Source organism: Lithobates pipiens, unplaced genomic scaffold, assembly GCF_037356315.1.
Source record: "Lithobates pipiens isolate NorthernLeopardFrog02 unplaced genomic scaffold, aLitPip1_a1.2 Scaffold_13, whole genome shotgun sequence".
Taxonomy (NCBI): domain Eukaryota; kingdom Metazoa; phylum Chordata; class Amphibia; order Anura; family Ranidae; genus Lithobates; species Lithobates pipiens.
The window spans coordinates 206,368,941-206,390,557 of NW_027507718.1; the positions used below are offsets into that span (position 1 = coordinate 206,368,941).

Here is a 21,617-nt window from a genome sequence, read left to right on the forward strand (position 1 = left end):
GATGGAAAATATTTTTTTTTTGTTATATGGAAAAAGAACACAAAGGGGGCTCCAAATGGTGCAGATCAAACAAAGACCAATAGATTTATTGCTATATGTCACAAATGACACGCAAAATATTAAAAAGTGATCACATGAAGAGTTAAAAGATGTCCAAAAAAAATATTAAAAGTAATGTGGAGTACAGAGAAGCTGACCGACGCGTTTCGACACTGAGGCCGCGTACACACGCGGGGACTGTTCGCCCAACTTTGTCCGCTGAACAGTGTTTCGGCAAACAGTCCGCTCGTGTGTGGGCTTTCAGCGGACAGTTTCAGCGAACAGTCCGCTGAACAAGGTTTTTCGGAAATTCCGAAAAACTGTCCGCTGAAACCTTGTTTCAGCGAACAGTCCCCTCGTGTGTAGGCTTGTTCGTCAAACTAAGTTCCGCGCATGCTCAGAAAGGATTTACACGCCGAAAGTTATAATGCAGTGTATAGGACGTCGTATTTTTCGTCCCGTCGTACGTGCCGTTCACGTCATCGCGCACGGTTTCAGCAAACTGTTCGTCCGTCGTGTGTGGCCATGTCCGTCCATGCTAATTTTGAGCGGACTGTTTGCCGAAACTGTTTGACGGACAAAGTTGGGCGAACAGTCCCCGCGTGTGTACGCGGCCTAAGGGTCTTCAACAGGGGCTTGCTGTGTCTCCTCACATTGCTACTCAAACATATACACTACTAAAACTTGGATCCGCCCAAATTGGGCGGGACAGGAAATGGGATTTCGATTTACCTTGCCTCAATTTAACTAGGGCTATAAAACGCACAATAAACCCATATATCATATGGGTATTGAATATATGCAAAACTTATTCCCAAAAAACTAAATAAATATATTTACTCTGGTACTAGTCCGTGCCCCTTACACCAGGAGCTGGATATTGCCGCATTGTAACTTCCTGAGTCACGGATATGGCGTCATCACCTCGCCAGCGAGGTTACTGCTCGAGCACGTAACCAACGCTGGGTGGATCATGTGACGCTGGTGACGTGCCTCGAGTATTCCCTGACATTACCATAGACAGCATGAAGTCTCCACTTCCTAAAACGCAAGGTCAGTTGATCCCCCTACGTCAGCGGGTCACGTGATCTCCAATGGCGCACGTCACACAAGCCTGTCCCGCTCAACGCGTTGCCATGGCTACACTGGACATCCGAGTCCCTGAATCCCAAATAGGAGACAGGAAGGCATGGAGTCACCACACAAACATAATATATATAAAATGTGCAAAATATATCAAAATTCAATACTATATATATTATAACAGATCTACGGCAGTCGCCAAAACACAGCGACGCCCTGCCCCAACAGAGGAGACTGTACGCCTGTTTGAATAACAACATATATATAGCATGGACATACAAAAATTAGAATGTAAATGAGAGAAAAAAAACTACACTTGATTTATGAAACAATTAATGTCCCAATCCGTATTCATACCGTGGGGCGAATAACACTTGAGTTCATGGATCCAGAACGTTTCAAGACGAGAAACACCATTAATCCCCCTCCAATTGGGTACAAATCTGTCAATTATCTGGAACTGGATACCTGTCGGATCTTTCCTATGATGTTCCAGATAATGACGGGGTACAGTGTGTTTGTCACATCCTTTTTTAATTTTGGCTAAATGCTCATTAACCCTAATAGAGAAATTTCTGATAGTGCGGCCCACATACTGTTTTTTACACGGGCATGTGATAAGGTATACTATAAACTTAGTAGCACAAGTAGTGAACTGTTTCATGGAGTATACCTGCATGGTAACCGTGGATGAAAAGTGTCAATCTTTCGACTCCTCAGGGCATTGTTTAAACATACGATGCATTTTCTGCATGGAAAAAAAGCCTTTGCATTCTGGAAAGAATTTAATTGGTTTGGGTGGATCTATAGTATTGGGGGCAATATCGCCCTGTATGGAACGAGCTCCCCATAAAATTACTCCTGCGCGTTCTGGAATGGATGTCGCCAGAATTCTATCGCTACGGAGTACTTTCCAATGTTTATTGAAAATTTTCTTAATTTCTTTGTGTTGGGTGGAAAAAGTTGTAAAAAAGGACCATTTAAATTTGTCATCCCTGATGGTTTTGGGTTTTGTCTCTAGAAGAGAGGCTCTATCAATTACAGCTACAGCATTAATATCTGCATCTAGATCAACTGGTCTATATCCCTTGTCCACAAACCTTTGTCGGAGAATGTTGGATCGTTGCCTAAAGTCATTGGCATTCGTACAGTTGCGATGCAACCAAAGGAATTGGCCTCGAGGTACGGATTCCAACCACTGACAGTGATGGCAACTGTCAGTGGGGATATAACCGTTCCTATCGGTTGGTTTGAAAAAGGTTTTAAGTTCAAGAAGATTGTTAGTGACTATAATTTCCAGATCTAAGAAGAGACTGAGACTCTAATGCAGCGTACACACGAGCGGACTGTATGGTGTACTTAGTCCGCCGAAACACATTTCAGCGGACAGTCCGCTCGTGTGTGGGCTTCAGCGGACTTTTTCAGCGTGCAGTCCGGCGTACTAAGAATTTCGGATTTTTCGAAATTCTGTCCGTCGTACTCGCATTTCGGCGGACAATCCGGCCGTGTGTATGCCAGTCCGCCGTACTTTTGAAATGAGCGGACTTTTCCCGCCCGGAGAAAAGTCCGCTCATTTCGAGCGGGTATCCAGGTAGGCGGGGCCCGCGAAGGAGACCTCGCTGGCCCCGCCGCCTGGTATGTACTTAAAGGGGAACCCCAACGCTGAAAAAAACGGCGTGGGGGTCCCCCCAAGTCCACAACAGACCTTTGTCCGAGCACGCTACCCGGCCGGCCAGGAAAGGGGGGCGAGCGAGCGCCCCCCCTCCTGAGCCGTACCAGGCCGCGTGCCCTCAACTAGGGGGCCCCCCCACCCCAAACGCACCTTGTCCCCATGTTGATGAGGACAAGGGCCTCTTCCCGACAACCCTGGCCGTTGGTTGTCGGGGTCTGTGGGCGGGGGGCTTATCGGAATCCGGGAGTCCCCTTTAATAAGGGGGCCCCCGGATACCGGCCCCCCACCCTATGTGAATGAGTATGGGGTACAATGTACCCCTACCCATTCACCTGTAAAGTAAAAGTACAAAAAAAAAACACAACACACGAGATAAAATAGTTTATTGCACAGCTCCGGGGGTCTTCCGTCTTCGGCGGTCTTCTCGCCGGACTCCTCCGCTATCTTCTTGTAGCTCTTTTGCTAGCGGAGGAGTCCGGCTTTCTTCCTCGCCGCCGGCCTCTTCTCCCGACTTCGGGGGTCTTGTCCCCCTCTTCGGTTCTTCTGCCGGGCCACCGCGCCTTCTTATAGCTCTTTTACAGGCGGTGGCCCGGTCGTCTGTCGCCGCCGCCGCCGCCGCCTTCCATACTTCTTCTTCTTCTTCTTCTCCTTCTTCTCCTGGAGATGTTGACTCAACGCTCTCTCCGGCCACAATGCCAGGGCCGCGCTGCACGGCCACTTATATAGGGACAAGGGGCGGTGTCACATGGCTTTATGTCACATGGGTTGGTGTCACATGGTGACCCCGCCCCTTACGATGTCATAGTCCCCATGTGACATCAACCCATGTGACCAACCCATGTGACATAAAGCCATGTGACACCGCCCCTTGTCCCTATATAAGTGGCCGCGCAGCGCGGCCCTGGCATTGTGGCCGGAGAGATCGTCGAGTCAACATCTCCTGGAGAAGAAGAAGAAGAAGAAGAACGGAAGGCGGCGGCGGCGGCGACAGAAGACCGGGCCACCGCCTGTAAAAGAGCTATAAGAAGGCGCGGTGGCCCGGCAGAAGAACCGAAGAGGGGGACAAGACCAGCGGCGAGGAAGAAAGCCTGACTCCCGAAGACGGAAGACCCCCGGAGCTGTGCAATAAACTATTTTATCTCGTGTGTTGTGTTTTTTTTTGTACTTTTATTTTACAGGTGAATGGGTAGGGGTACATTGTACCCCATACTCATTCACATAGGGTGGGGGGCCGGTATCCGGGGGCCCCCTTATTAAAGGGGGCTCCCGGATTCCAATAAGCCCCCCGCCCGCAGACCCCGACAACCAACGGCCAGGGTTGTCGGGAAGAGGCCCTTGTCCTCATCAACATGGGGACAAGGTGCTTTGGGGTGGGGGGGCCGCGCGCCCCCCCCCCTTCCCCAAGGCACCCCCCATGTTGAGGGCACGCGGCCTGGTACGGCTCAGGAGGAGGGGCGCTCGCTCGCCCCCTTTCCTGGCCGGCCGGGTAGCGTGCTCGGACAAGGGTATGTTGTGGACTTGGGGGGGACCCCCACGCCGTTTTTTTTCGGCGTTGGGGTTCCCCTTTAAGTCCATACCAGGCGGCGGGGCCAGCGACGTCTCCTTCGCGAGCCCCGCGTACCTGGAGACGCGCTCGAAATGAGCGGACTTTCCTCCGCGTGTGTGGGCGAGTCCGTTCATTTCAAAAGTAGGGCGGATAGTACTGCGGACTTAGTACGCCGTATTAGTCCGCTCAAAAAGTGCCGTGTGTGGGCAAGTAGCGCGTTCGGAAATTCCGACGGACAGTCTGGCGTACTTTTCCGCCAGACTAAGTACGTCATACAGTTTGACCGTGTGTACGCGGCATTAGCCTTTATGACCCACTGTCGTATGACATGTGTGTCAAACCTTACCAGTAAGAGTACCCATCTTTTCATCTTTTGGTCGTTGTAGATGTGTCTTCAGACAACCGGTTTCAAGTTTCCAGCACTACATTCAGATTGAATCCCTGTTTTGGCAACATTTCACAGGATTATTCACTTTTTGCCCATTCTGTGGACTTTCACAGTTGTAGGACACATTGGATTGAGTCCCTTAATTTCGAACCACGTTCACACAGTTTCCCTTCTGTTTGGTTTTGCACTAATTGTTTCTGTGCACTATATTGTTTGATTTCAATCATACTGTATGTCCAATCATACTTTCACATATTTTTTACTTAACACTTAGCGCTACACTAATTAACTATTTTTCTGTCTGGCTTTGTATGCTTGAGTGTCCGCTGCTTATTATTTTTAATTTATTTTTCTTCATTAGCGCAGTGTTTTCCCCCACGATTCTTAAATTACACTCTAAGTACCAGGGGTGAGAAAGTCCATGTTCTAATAAAGAGGTAGAATGTTCCCAAAAGCACAAAAATGAGGAAAACTATTGTAAAGAATAAAAATGAACAGAGAAAGAAAGGACTGGAGAGAGATACCTGAAAGAATTAGGGTTCAAATGGGTAGGTAGTGTGTCATCCGGGGAACCCATATGATGCAAAATGTGTGAAAGTTGTTATACAATAGGGTTGTTAAATTTCCTCAAAATTTATGCTAATTTATACGGACCTTTAGGCAGGCTATACACTGTGCAAATGTATTTCCTGCAACCACGGATTGCAGGAAATAAATTTCATTATTCTCCCTTTGTCTACTCCCGGCCGGCCAGGGAATCCGTCCCCACCAAGAGAAGACAGTGGTCATCACTAGCAGCTAATTGCAAGAGAATCTGGCAGGCTGGTTGTACTCAAGTTGATCGATTGATCAACTTGATACATTCAGCCTGCCCATCAGTGGTTCAAATCTTGGCTGGTTCCTGCTGAACTGGTCAAGATTCGAACTGTGTATGGTTCAGCCTTAGTTTTTCAAATGGCACTGTGGGGTAATTTAGTGATTGTTTGCCTATGAGTGTGATTGTGCATGCAAAATTTATTTTTAGATGATTACCACTTTCTTGTCATTGATATATGTAGAGCCATGGGTGTTTGAATTTGGGGCAAACTTACCAGATGTATCTAAAGGGGCTCTGCATGGTACAGCCCAAAAACAATTGTAAGCGTAACCAGGGACTGTTATTCCCTACTTTTGTGTTATTACATTAAGAATTCATGCAACATAAATGTAAACATCTTTTTTTAATTCTCCTTACATTGGACTAAATTTGTGAGTTAATTCTGGTTCACTATTAATCTTATTGGAGCCTATCCAATCTATTACAGTCCACATAAAAGTCATATCAGGCCTGTGATTGTATGATTTTTTTCCCTTACTCTCTGTAATATAACAAGTCTGTTATCTCAGAGCTCTAAATAGGTTGGGTTTGTGCACAGAATGATATAACAGTCTTTGATCTTCGGCTTGCTAGCTTCCAGTGTGACCTTTAAATTACTCTTCCGAGTGTACTTATGCTTAATCCCCATTAAATATACCAACCACGAGACTGGGATTTCACTTTTTTTTTTTTATCTTACTAATCGACAGAGAAATAAAACTCTCCAGTCTGGATCTAGCTGGGTTTAAAATGTAAAGGTGTCTTGCTGTGATAAAAAGGGAACACCATGCTTTATTATTTAAAAGTATATGTTAAGAACAAACAGTATAAACATGCTTTAACACAACTGTACCTTCTATATTTTGTATTTTGCATTTTTTCTCATGTAATTGTTTTTTGGTACATTGGATGATAATCTAATATTTATGGCTGAGGGGGCTTCTCTCTGGTTAACAATTTTTGAATCAGTGGGACGGGTTTCAAAGTCTTGTACCTTTTGTATTCTTTCCCTAATATGGGAAGCCCCCCATTTCCTACTCTGTTTACATGACAGTTGATAGTCATACTTCAGACAGTTTACTGTGCCTGTATTCTCAACCTCCTTTGCATGTCTGAAGCCTCATGTTGAGTCAGGAGGCATTTGAAGCCTTTCAACACCTCCCATTCAAGTCTATGGTAACGTGCCGCAATGGCGTTCCTACAGTGTGCATTTTATCTGGTTATTAACCACTTCCCACCCGGCCAATGTATATATACGGCCGGGTGGGAGCCGCCTGCTCCTGATAGGACGTTCAGGAACGTCCTTCAGGAGTAGCGGGATCGCGCGCGCGCGCGCCCGCGCAGCGGCGCGATCCCGATGTGCTCGTGTCACCCGGACACGGCACATCTCAGATCGGCAGGAGGGCTCTGTGATTGGCCCTCCTGATCACATGACGGCCGTGTCCAATCACGGCCGTCATGTGATGTAAACAAACAGCCGGTTGCTAGGCAATCGGCTCTCCTCTCCTCACACGGAAGTCATCGCAGAGGAGAGGAGAGCGGATCGCTGCAGCCGGCTGATGATCAGTGAGTATGGGCTGCTTTTCACAGCTTTTTACTCACTGATCATCAGTGTAGTGTCAACACACAACACACCACACAGTACAAACACAGTCCCCACATATGTCCCCAAAACACACATGTCCCAAAACATACATGTCCCCAAATAATAAAAACACATGTCCCTAATAATAAAAACATGTCCCCCACATATGTCCCACTAAAATCACATGTCCCAATGATTATCTGCACACATATGTACGTGATCACCTGCACACATATGTACATGATCATTTGCGTACATATGTCCGTGATCACACAAACCAATTATTATACACTTAACGGAATTTTTTTTACCAAAAACATGTAGCAGAATACATTTTGGCTTAAATTTATGACAAAATTTGATTTTATTGGATTTCTTTTCAAATAGAAAAAAGAAAATATTGTTTTTTTCCCAAATTTCCGCTTTTTTTGCGCTTATATCGCAAAAAAAAAAAAAACGGAGTCGTGAATAAATACCACCAAAATAAAGCTCTATTTGTGCGAACAAAATGATAACAATTTCATTTGGGTACAGTGTAGCATGACCGCGCAATTGTCACTGAAAGCGCTAGAGCGCTGAAAGCTGAAAATTGGGCTGGGAAGGAAGGGGGTGAAAGTGCCCTGTATTGAAGTGGTTAAGAAGCAGGGCTCACAGAAAGTGGGTTGAATGATGCTGGCAAACAGACTGATGAGCCCATCTAGTGGAAGAAAAAAAATCCTGCAGGGCAAATCTCTGGTTTCAAGATGAATTTTAAATTAAAATCTTTTCTTTTAATGGGCTATTTTCATCTTGTTATTTTTGGCTGGAGCTGCTTTAGTATAAAGAAGAATTAATGTAAACACACATAAAACCTAAAAAGTTTGCATTTTTTCACTGAGTATTCCTATGGAATAAGTTTTTTATTTGTTTTTCCTTTGCCAGCTTAAGCATTCACCTAGCCCTTAATCCCGCTGATCAGTTTGAGACTAAGCTTAATTTCAACATAACTCAGGGCATTTGCAAGTTCATGGCATCATTGATGAAATATTTTCTGACAGTTCCCTTTTAAAGCTGTTTTTATTATCTGGGCGTCAATGTTGACACATGAGTTTTAGAAACCCTTGTGCTACTTTAATTAAATACCTCTATAAAATGCCTACAACAAGCCTGTTTGTACAGAAAGATGAACATCCCCGCAAAAAAAAAAAACAAAAAAAAAAAAACAATGGCTTCCAAACAGAAACACGTTTGTTCTAAATAAGCTGCTATTATTAATATTCAATTCATGAACTTATCAATCTTTCATTCTGGAATGTCATATGCTGTCGCCTTAAGCAATGTAGCTTTCGCATCTACAAGAAACTGAAAGACATAACAAGATATCCTTGGTATAAACTCAAGCAGCCTTGTCTCCTTGTCTCTTAACAACATGAACCCCAAACCATTCACCATTGTAGATTAAGGCTTGTTTCATAGCTTAGATGTACATTCTTGAATGTGTATGGATTGAATATTACGCTGGCCTTATACTTTGCAATATAATTCTACAATTACTGTAAAATTTTCCTTGGATTTTTCAACTGTTTAGTGTGAGGGCTTGCCTAAATAATGCATCTAATTTATACTTAAACTCCAATTAACCTATAACTTAACTCTATATATCCAGATAGGCTCTCATAGCATATCTATTAGCTAAGCTATATGAATATTGCACAATCAGGATGTAATGAGAGTGTCCAGCTTTAGATCCCAATCCCAATTTCTCAAAATACTGACGCTTATCAAATGCCCCTATAGCGTTAATGCACATTAATAGGTGCGGTTATATATTACAAGGGAAAGGGGAAGAGGAATATGGGAATTTAAATAAATCTGTGGACTGGTAAGGCCGCGTGCTTCCATCCCTATCAATGTGGTACAAATAGGAGGGCAAAAGGGTGGAACTTTAAGTGAAACATGCAGCAGCAACTGAGTAATTAGGTGGACATGTAGAAAAATATTTATTTGTAAAAACACTGATATATACACAATATATATATATATATATATATATATATATATATATATATATGAATGTAGAGAAATGAATCCCACATAGTAACCATAATAATAATATGGATATCAATTGCATAACATAATAAATCACCAGAATCCACCAAAATTGATATAGATACTGACATAATTACAAGGTATCGCCTGCATGGCCCATGACCTTGCTATTCCCAGTCAAGGTAGATATAAATAAACATGATTGTGTAAAAATTCAATCGGCCACACGATTGGTACAATACACGGCATATATTGGCTCTACGCATTTCGTGGTGTATAACCACTTGCCAGGAGCAGGCACATTGTAGATCTATAAAAAAAGAATATATATATATATATATATATATATATATATATATAAAGTTCTACATATTCTGTCATATACCAATATGGGAGAGTGGGGAGACCCCCTTACCACATGTTACTTACAGAAAATTATGTGCTGGTGGTGTAATGCTAGGAGTCACAGGTCACCCAGAGACATCATAGTCAGAAGCTGTGGTGGTGGCATGTCCAATGAAAGTGCTTTGACATTGGGGGTTGTCTAGCTCAGTGGAAGATGCCTTTTCAGTAAGTTCACAGCGAACAGGAACTTTAGGTTAAGGGCACGGTAGCCCACTTTTATTGAGAGGAACAAAATAAAGTTCATACATGCACTTGGATGCCCACACAGGGGTTCTTTTCCCAAAAACAATGACAAATGAAAAATGCAGAGTCACCTGGCTCTCTTCCGGTGTGCATTTTATCTGGTTATTAAGAAGCAGGCCAGGAAGCGTTGTGGCCTATGTTGTTTACATACCACCCCCCATTGCCCCATGGATGTACCTAGACCCACAGCACAGGGGATTCTGTGTATTGTTGGGGACTGTGACAGTACAGTTCCCTCTCCTAGTAATTGTCGCCCAGGTTTCTCAAATAGGCAGGTTGAGGGGCTCCAGGGGTATTTAATGTGGAAGAATCTGTTTTATCAGTTTCCTCCAAAGTTTGTAAAATCCAGTTGGGGACCCGGAGCCTGGAGATTCCATAGTGTTATTGGTGGGATGGAATCTCCATTCCTGGGATTGGGTTTTGGGAACAGCCAGGAGTCTGGCTGGTTGATTGATTATGCAGGTGGGTCCCGGGCTTATAGCAGAGTCAGGATTATGGTTCTGGGCTCCACCCAGAGAGACAGGAGGTCTCCAGGAGTCCAGAGAGTGCAGGTGTGCACTAGTGAAAGCCAGAGACCCAAGTCTGAGGATCAGAGCTGCTTTCTAGATAGACGCTGTGTGTGTGTGTTGAAGCTGTGTGCATCTAATGAGACAGATGAGAGCCTGAAGTGGAAGGCCTGAGCAGCAAGGAAGCTGAAAAGAGGTACAATAGTTGTACGGGAATGGCCAAGAGGGCTGAAGCGTAAAGCCTAAGTGGCAGTACTGCGGAAGAAAGCCAGATGACTCTGCATTTTTAATTTGTCATTGTTTTTGGGAAAAGAACCCCTGTGTGGGCATCCAAGTGCATGTTTGTTCCTCTCAATAAAAGTGGGCTACCATGCCCTTAACCTAAAGTTCCTGTTCGCTGTGAACTTACTGAAAAGGCATCTTCCACTGAGCTAGACAACCCCCAATGTCAAAGCACTTTCATTGGACATGCCACCACCACAGCTTCTGACCATGATGTCTCTGGGTGACCTGTGACTAGCATTACACCACCAGCACATAATTTTCTGTAAGTAACATGTGGTAAGGGGGTCTCCCATCTCTCCCATGTTGGTATATGACAGAATATTTAGAACTTTTTATATATATATATATATATATATATATATATATATATATATATATTCTTTTTTTATAGATCTACAATGTGCCTGCTCCTGGCAAGTGGTTATACACCACGAAATGCGTAGAGCCAATATATGCCATGTATTGTACCAATCGTGTGGCCGATTGAATTTTTACACAATCATGTTTATTTATATCTACCTTGACTGGGAATAGCAAGGTCATGGGCCATGCAGGCAATACCTTGTAAATATGTCAGTATCTATATCAATTTTGGTGGATTCTGGTGATTTATTATTTTATGCAATTGATATCCATATTATTATTATGGTTACTATGTGGGATTAATTTCTCTACATTTCTATATATATATATATATATATATATATATATATATATATATATATATATATATATATATATATATATATATATATATATATATATATTGTGTATATATCAGTGTTTTTACAAATAAATATTTTTCTACATGTCCACCTAATTACTCAGTTGCTGCTGCATGTTTCATTTAAAGTCCCACCCTTTTGCCCTCCTACCCTCCTATTTGTACCACATTGATAGGGATGGAAGCACGCGGCCTTACCAGTCCACAGATTTATTTAAATTCCCATATTCCTCTTCCCCTTTCCCTTGTAATATATAACCGCACCTATTAATGTGCATTAACGCTATAGGGGCATTTGATAAGCGTCAGTATTTTGAGAAATTGTGATTGGGCCCTAAAGCTGGACACTCTCATTACACCCTGATTGTGCAATATTCATATAGCTTAGCTAATAGATATGCTATGAGAGCCTATCTGGATATATAGAGTTAAGTTATAGGTTAATTGGAGTTTAAGTATAAATTAGATGCATTATTTAGGCAAGCCCTCACACTAAACAGTTGAAAAATCCAAGGAAAATTTTACAGTAATTGTAGAATTATATTGCAAAGTATAAGGCCAGCGTAATATTCAATCCATACACATTCAAGAATGTACATCTAAGCTATGAAACAAGCCTTAATCTACAATGGTGAATGGTTTGGGGTTCATGTTGTTAAGAGACAAGGAGACAAGGCTGCTTGAGTTTATACCAAGGATATCTTGTTATGTCTTTCAGTTTCTTGTAGATGCGAAAGCTACATTGCTTAAGGCGACAGCATATGACATTCCAGAATGAAAGATTGATAAGTTCATGAATTGAATATTAATAATAGCAGCTTATTTAGAACAAACGTGTTTCTGTTTGGAAGCCATTGTTTTTGTTTTTTTTGTTTTGTTTTTTGCGGGGATGTTCATCTTTCTGTACAAACAGGCTTGTTGTAGGCATTTTATAGAGGTATTTAATTAAAGTAGCACAAGGGTTTCTAAAACTCATGTCTCAACATTGGCACCCAGATAATAAAAACAGCTTTAAAAGGGAACTGTCAGAAAATATTTCATCAATGATGCCATGAACTTGCAAATGCCCTGAGTTATGTTGAAATTAAGCTTAGTCTCAAACTGATCAACAGGATTAAGGGCTAGGTGAATGCTTAAGCTGGCAAACGAAAAACAAATAAAAAACCTATTCCATAGGAATACTCAGTGAAAAAATGCAAACTTTTTAGGTTTTATGTGTGTTTACATTAATTCTTCTTTATACTAAAGCAGCTCCAGCCAAAAATAACGATGAAAATAGCCCATTAAAAGAAAAGATTTTAATTTAAAATTCACCTTGAAACCAGAGATTTGCCCTGCAGGATTTTTTTTCTTCCACTAGATGGGCTCAGTCTGTTTGCCAGCATCATTCAACCCACTTTCTGTGAGCCCAGGCCATCCATACTGGGCCCACCTCAGTCTTTTACTGGACAGTAAAATGTGAAGCAGCGCAGTGATGAGCTCACCTCTCTGATACTCTAATTTGTTTTAATGTTTATAGAGCTGCATTAAAATTTTTCTTTTTTTATCTTCTTGAGCTCTAACGAATCTAAAGCCAAAATGTTTTCCTCCCATCACTTTCTATCCAAAAAAAAAAAAAAAAAAAAAAAAAATATATATATATATATATATATATATATATATATATATATATATATATATATATATATATACACAAGCTGTTAATAACATATATTTTTCTGTATTTTCTGTATAGATAGTGATTTTTGTTTTCTATGACAGCTGGGTCTTTCTGTCCCTCCTGTGGCACCATTGCTGGGCACCACATGGGAAGACATACTGTATATGTTGTACCACGGATAGGGCAGGGCTCCTTATCTTCTGAGGAGGAGCAAGGTCGGTGATGGTTAAGGATATGCTGGGGTTACAGTGGTCTGCACTAATGCATATGTGTACCTTGTTGATTATATTTGTTTGAATATTATTGTTTTGTTTGTACAGTGTTCTATGCAGCTGCATATTTTCTCTTGAAAAAAAAATCTGTGGGAGAAACATGTAGTGATACATGATACATCATGTTTGGAACCTGTACTGTGCTCAAATAATTGATTATATTATCTATTAAAATTGTGTATTAAGATGTGGAAGTTGTTTAACATCTATATGTGTTTTTGGCACCTTAAAAATCCCTTGGCCTTTTTTCTATGGATGTTATTATCACTGGGACATGGTGCGGTGGAGCTAATTTATCTCCAATCTCTATTCACCCAGTTTAGTATTTATACAGTTTACAGAAATTAGGTACAGTTCTTTGAACCCCTTGAAATTTTCCACATTTTGTCATGTTACAACCAAAAACTTAAATGTATTTTATTGGGATTTTATGTGATAGACCAATACAAAGTGGCCCATAATTGTGAAGTCGAAGGAAAATGATAAACGGTCTTCAATTTTGTTTTACAAATAGATATTCAAAAAGTGTGGCATGCATTTATATTTAGCCCCCTGAGTCAATACTTTTTTCGCTATCTTTTGCAAAGAAGAATGGGCAAACATTTCGCTCTCTAGATGTGCAAAGCTGATAGAGACATCCCCAAAAAACTTGCAGCTGTAATTTCAGTGAAAGGTGATTCTACAAAGTATTAAATCAGGGGGGCTGAATACAAATGCACGCCACACTTTTCAGATATTTATTTGTAAAAAAAATTGAAAACCATTTATCATTTTCCTTCCACTTTACAAATATGTGCCATTTTGTGTTGGTCTATCACATAAAATTTAAATAAAATACATTTATGTTTTTGATTGTAACATGACAAAATGTGGAACATTTCAAGGGGTATAAATACTTTTTTAAGGCACTGTAACTTCCTTCTTCTTTAGCTTACTTCTACTGTAAATTATTAGAACTTCTATATGGAAACAAACATTACTGTAACCTCAAGAGTCATTTGCGTTCAGTACCAAGTGCATTGAGCGTGATAAATTAACACTTAAAACTGAGATAGGAGAACACTTTAGGTGTAATACACCTTTGGAAGCAAAAGCTAAATGGATTTTTTTAAATCTTTGCTCCATGGAGGTAAAAAATTGACTTCACTTTTGTGCACATTTAAAACTATGCTCGAGGCAGATACCACAGGTACAAATTAATGCAATTCTGTATTCATTAATATGTCATTATAGGTATTTTTATTGCAAGCAGTGTAAGTATACGGATTTGACAAATGCTGGCAATACACAGCACAAATTGTGACTAATTCCTACTTAATTAGATCAAACTGTAGCTATAGGTGGCCCTGTCAGCACCACCTGGCCCAACAACTTTGATCCATGGGGGTGCTGAAAACGAAAAATGGAAATCGTAAATCGTAATCGTAAAATCGTTACGTGAACAAAAATCGTGCATGTGAATTACACACTAAAAAGTGGCGAACTCCTCTCCTCTTGGTCAGCCGAAGCAAACCACTGAGTACTAGGTAGAGGAGCTCATCCGAAGAGCAACCCCCCCCCCCCCCAGGGTTGGGGAAGGAAGGAACCTGATGGCCACACATCTTCCCCCTAGATTTCAGGGCAAACCTGAGGACTCACACCCTTCATTTAGTGATAAAAAAATACACACATAAGTGAAAGTTCACAAAACGTGAGGAGAAAATAAAATAAAATAAATAAGTGGCCATGCAATGTGCACTGGCATGTGGCCTGGTAAGAAAAATTGCCATGGACTTGGCCAAAAGGTCTAGCCCTAACGTTGATCTTAAAATTGAAGGAGCCAGGTGAAAAATTATTGGTGGAACAGAGATTGACGCTAATCAGATGCAGTCACTGTTTGTGTATTTGGATAGTCACTAAGAGCAGTGGCTGTCTGGATGCAGCAGTCATCAGAGGAGGTTCCTCCATCCATGCTATTTAGTGTGGATAAAGGAATCCATAAATTCTGTTTATTTATTTATTGCATGAATGCTTAGGTTTAGTATTAGCCTCTGATTGCATAAGGAGATTTACTAAAACTGGAGAACTCCGAATCTGGTGCAGCTGTGCATGGCAGCAAATCAGCTTCTAACTTCAGCTTGTTGAATTGAGCTTTGACAATAAAACCTGGGATTGTTTTCTTTGCAGAGCTGCACCAGATTTTGCACACTCCAGTTTCAGTAACTGAGGGCTTTTCAATTAGTAAGGTAAAGACATTACAGAAACACTATATACATAATATACAGTATAACTCCCAGTGAAATGTATGTACATTTGATAGAGGTACATAGTTAAGGTGCAGGTCAGACATAGTTCAGCGGTCTGGAAAAAAATGTTAAACCCTGGAAAAGAATCAGCATTTACCCTGCTTTTAAAGGATGTTTCCTTTTATTTTGAAAAGGAAGTGAGAATAATCTTGCTAACAAGGGGAGACAACAGTATAATTAGACAAAGGAACCAATTCTTCCCCTCTCAATTTAAAATAAAAAAAGAGACAGTTCAAGCCTGTGAAATACAGGGAGAATATAGTCTGGTCACAAAACTCTTTGGATGCCATAATACACACCATGGGGGGTTATTTACTAATGTCAAATGCACTTTGCACTACAAGTGCACTTGGAAGTGCAGTCCCTGTAGATCTGAGAGGAACATGCAAGGAAAATAAAAAACAGCATTTTTGCTTGCACATGATTGGATGATAAAATCTGTAGAGCTTGCCCTCATTTCAGAGCTTCACCTCAGATCTACAGTGATCTACAACGATTGCACTTTCAAGTGCACTTGTAGAGCAGAGTGGATTTGTCTTTAGTAAATCAACTCCCATGTCTGGAGGTCAAATGGCACTGCACATCACCCCAAAAACACCTTACCAACAGTAAAGTTTGGAAGTGGGAACATCATGGTATGGGGCTGTTTTTCAGCATACGGTACTGGCAACTTCATATCGTTGAAGGAAGGATGATTGGAAAAATGTACCAAGACATTCTTGATAAAAATCTGCTGCCATCTACCAGGATGATGAAGATGTAATGAGGGTGAACATTTCAGCAAGACAATGATTCCAAAAACAAAACCAAGGAAACTATCAACTGGTTTCAAAGAAAGAAAACATTTTGCATGGGTTGTTACCAACAAGTGGTAAAATGTTCATGCCAATAGCACATTTAGAAATATATTTACCTAGAAAATGGTGACGTGTTTGATATTATTATATTAACTGCTTGCCGCCCACCAGCCATCATATGACGGCCAGGTGCGCGGCTCTCATTCTGGGTAGGCGTCATATGACTTCCCTCCATTTAAACAGGGAATGTGTGCGATTGTGTGCACGCATCCCTGTTCCTTTGGTGGCAGCGTGTCACAGAGACACCGCTCGCCATTGAGGGGGGTGAACAGCCATTGGGCATGGCTGTTTACAATGTGATTGGCCATGATCAAGTCACGGCTGATCACAGGTGGTACCGCCTCACTGTGCACGGCGCATGCGCACAATCTCAAGCGTGCTGCGTGTGCACGTCGGGGGTGGCGTGTTCACGAGAACACAGCCTGTCACCAACACTAGTAAACAACCATTGGCCGGCAGCTGTTTACGACGTGATCAGCTGTGTTCCTTTTACAGCCGATCACTAAATGTCAACAAACCGCGGTAACGAGATGTTACTGGGTTCTCTTCCTCATACACCGATCGTGTGTGAGAAGGAGATTGCGGTAAAATCTCGTTACCGCTTACAGTGTACACCAATCACACTGATTGCCCCCCAATAAAGAGGACCTGTCAGCACCCATAAAAGTACCTGTCACAGTTCATCTGAGTACCTGTCAGTCCATATGAGTACCTGTCACAGTTCATCTGAGTACCTGTCACAGTCCATCAGAGTACCCGAGTACCTGTCACAGTCCATCTGAGTACCTGTCACAGTCCATCAGAGTATCCGAGTATCTGTCACAGTCCATCTGAGTACTTGAGTACCTGTCACAGTCCATCTGAGTACCCGAGTACCTGTCACAGTCCATCTGAGTACCCAAGTACCTGTCACAGTCCATCTGAGTACCTGTCACAGTCTATATGAGTACCCGAGTACCTGTCACAGTCCATATGAGTACCTGAGTACCTGTCACAGTCCATCTGAGTACCAAGTACCTGAGTACCTGTCACTGCCCTTGGGAGTACCCGGATACCAGTCACCAGCCCATCGGAGTACCCGAGTACCTATCTGTAGCCCATCAGAGTACCTGAGCACCTGTCACCAGGCCATCAGAGTACCCGAGTACCTGTCACCAGGCCATCAGAGTACCCGAGTACCTGTAACCAGGCCATCAGAGTACTCGAGTACCTGTCACCAGCCCATCAGAGTAACCGAGTACCTGTCACCAGCCCATCAGAGTACCCGAGTACCTGTCTGCAGCTCATCAAGTTACCCGAGTACCTATCTGCAGCCCATCAGAATACCCAAGTACCTATTTGCAGCCCATGCCTCATAGAATATACGTTGGGGTGTTTGCTTTAGAAAATTGGATCATTTTGTGGGTAATTCCACTGGGTTGGACCTTCAAAAGTGTGATAGGCAGGAATGAAATGAGATGTGTAATTTATGCACCTAGAACGCCTGAAGGTACTACTTCAATGTTGGGCCTCTGTATGTGGCCAGGCTGTGTAAAAGTCTCACACATGTGGTATCTCCATACTCAGGAAGAGTAGCAGAATGTATTTTGGGGTGTAATTTTTGCTCTATACATGCTATGTGTTAGAAATATCTTATAAATTGACAACTTTGTGTAAAAAAAATGCGTTTTCATTTTTTTCCACATTTCCAAAAACTTCTGGAAAAAAATGAACTATTCAAAAGACTCATTATGCCTCACAGATTATACGTTGGCGTGTTTGCTTTCCAAAATTGGGTAATTTTGTGGGCAATTCCATTGTCCTGGTGCTCCAGGGCCTTCAAAAATGTAATGATGATTGAGAAATGAGATGTGTAATTTATGCTTGTAGAACGCCTGAAGGTGCTACTTCAATGTTGGTCCTCTGTATGTGGCCAGGCTGTGTAAAAGTCTCACACATGTGGTACTCGGGAAGAGTAGCAGAATGTATTTTGGGGTGTAATTTGTTGTATGCTGTGTGTGAAAAATAACCTGATAATATGACAAAAAAAGCTTCATTTTGCAAACAATTGTGGGAAAAATTACAACTTAAAAAAACTCACCATGCTACTTACTTAATACCTTGGAATGTCTAATTTCTAAAAAGGGGTAATTTGAAGGGTATTTGTACTTTCCTCACTTGTTAGTGTCTCAAGAAATGAGATACACCTGATGTACTGAAGGCCTGATCAGATGTGATCAGTTTTCAGTGATTGGCAGGATAGTTTGTAGACTCTATAACTTTCACAAAGACCAAATAATATACACTAATTTGGGTTATTTTTATCAAAGGTATGTAGCAGTATAAATTTTGGCCAAAATGTATGAAGAAAAATTACTAATTAGCAAAATTTTATGACAGAAACAAAGAAAAGGGCATTTTTTTCACAAAATTTACAGTGTTTTTTTATTTATAGCACAAAAAATTAAAAACCCACTAGTGATTAAATACCACCAAAAGAAAGCTCTATTTGTGTGGAAAAAAATTACACAAGTTTCATATGGGTACAATGTTGCATGACTGAGTAATTGTCATTCAAACTGTGAGAGTGCTGAAAGCTCAAAATTGGTCTGGGCCAGAAGGGGGTGAAAGTGCCCTGTATTGAGGTGGTTAAAGTCTGTTTTATAAAAAATATGACTTTAATGTCACTTTAAAGATGATTTCTGATTAGTTGCAGTTTGTTAATGCTTATTATTATAACTGCTTATATTATAATTGCTCTCTTCATTTACGTTTGTTAAAATGATGGCTCCCATTCACTGGGTTTATTACATCATGAATTCAGAAAATTCATTTCTAAGAAACAGGCACTAATTTGTAAGTGACAATCTCTGAAAATTCAAATGCTTCTGCAGAAGAGGCACAAATCTTGGCACTAACTAAGGTTTCAAATGCTAGTTAGTAAATGAGTGCACAGGAATTTGTAATGTAGCTCCCAATAAAATAAATGAATGGCAGCATAGCTGTTAACATTTCCGAGACATTAAAAATGATGCCTAAATGCTAGCCCGAAAGCAGTGTGTGCTAAAGAATATCTAGTGATATTATAACATGAAATTTTAACAAGAGGATAATAAAGTACAGTAGTTCACACAGGGGCATGCTAAGATATTAATAAAATCTAACGTAAGAACTTTCTTCTCTTTTTTTTTTGAAGGTGCTTGTCTTTGGGATGGTGAAGAGGCTTAATTTGTCCTGTGCAGATTCCAAATCTAAAGGCTTCTTTTCTTGATTGACCTTTCTTTTCAAAATATATTCAAGCTAAGCACCAAAAGTAAGTAAGTAAGCTCACACCATATTGCTAAATATATAAACTCGTATTAAAAATAATGTACCATTATCGAAGTGTTCTGTTTAATGGATTCAACAAAATCACAGGTTTGTTTAAAAAGTAATGATCGTTCTGATTAAAAATATTTCCATAATGATAAGACGCAGCAGTGGTTTGGATTCAAAAGACCACTATAGCAAAAAAAAGTCATAGGTTTCTCTTACAAGTATCCAAAGTCAGTATTTACCAGTTGTAAAGTTTGAAACATAGCACAAACTGCATTTTAGCTGATTACAGCCAAAGTGGTAAGGAACCTCAGGCAGTTGAGGTCAATGATCCCATGTTCAAAGAGATAGTCTAATCTTTTCATTTAGAACTTTAAAGCCACTGTATCCCTCTAGACCGTGCGTCCAAGAGCCTCAGGCTTTAGCATTTCACTTTGGTTTCTAATTCCATGCCTCAATTTTTCAGCTGTTGGCAGCTGGTCATTGTCACGCTTTTACTTTCACTGTAGTCTCCAGTACTGTTTACTTTATGGACTACAAATGAAAAGAAGATCTTGGGATATAAGAACATCTGACTGTAAATCAAGGGTTGCAGTATCCTCAATGGGAATACTCCAGACTGTTTTGTTAGCATATTTCTGATGATGTTGAGAAATATGAAGATAATTACACTGCAGATAGATCATGCAACAAAGCATGCCATGGCAAAAAGTTGGTGTTGCTAATTAAAATACTGTGCAAGCACATGTTATAAAAAAAGGAAGAGATAGAGTAATCATAATGCAATATAAATATTTTACAGAAAAAATCGTAAAAAGCTTGTCATTACCAGCTACTTTTGTTAAAACACTAATTTTGCATTATTAATCAAAATTCTGACTTGAATCTGAACTGGCTGATAAATATATGAAAAAGTTAAAATTACAATAACCTGGCAATTAAGAAAAAAAAACAATCAATAGATCATTTTATTTAATACATTTTTTTTCATGACCTATTTCTAATGATCCCGCTCCCCATGCTAAACCAAGCCCATTTACCTTAGATGCATGGGAGATGAGGTCCACAAGCCTACACCATGTTGAGGGATGCTCTTCTCAGACAGAGAAGAATCCTTACACACCTCAATTGCTTCATAGCATTATGCTGAGATTAAATACTAAGGCAGCCCAAAGATGGATCCATTTTTTCATTCAACCAGCTGGGTGGATACAGTTTCCCTACAGAACAGTAGACAGACTTGGATTTCAACCGGGTGGATTAGGGTGTGGTTAAAGTAGACCAGAGCCAAAGCTACAGTTGCACAGGGACTTCCAGTAAGCAAGCAGAATAAAATGCAGACCTTTCACAAAAAAAGTATTCTAATCTATATCCTAAAAGATAAATTCAAAAACATAATAATACTAAGGAGGTGGTTCTACTGTTTAAAATATTGAGGTTTAGGTGTGCAATATTGATAGACGTTGGTGATTTTTGCTGCTTTGTTAAAGTACGGCTGATTGAAGCCAAGCAGTTTAAAGATACTCTCAGGGACACCAGACTTCCTGGTATGTGCCGGATTTGGCATTCCTGTAGGTTTGAGATTCACATTCCTGGTAAATTTATGTGCATTTGTCCAGGATATATATATTTTTTTAACTATAATGGCCATCTGGCTTAGAAGGGCCAATAGAAGGGCTTTTGGGTAGGCTAGTCCTCTCACTATTAAACTGGGTCCACAGAGCAGGCATGGTGTCACTGTGTTGGAAGTTGTTATATGGAAAGCATAAGTAAAGCTGGCAAACTAGGACAGACTCAACCTATTTTAGTCTTTCATTTGTTTTTGTTTTTTTCATTTTTGTGGTTGACTTGAGATCAGCAGTCACTTTTAGCTGTTGTGTCCATAGCAT

The 21,617-nt window shown here is 40.9% G+C and overlaps 1 protein-coding gene across 3 annotated transcripts in view; it reads left to right on the forward strand.

Moving 5' to 3' along the window:
- The window catches only part of TMEM150C (transmembrane protein 150C), a 283,807-nt gene that overhangs the window by 147,188 nt on the left and 115,002 nt on the right, over positions 1–21,617 (forward strand). For 2 of the 3 annotated variants that reach the window (XM_077476158.1, XM_077476160.1), the window contains one exon: positions 19,610–19,726. The gene's annotated coding sequence lies outside the window, so the exon portion shown is untranslated. Of the gene's footprint in view, positions 1–19,609; positions 19,731–21,617 lie in introns of all 3 variants that reach the window. The other variant, XM_077476159.1, reaches the window with a different exon arrangement.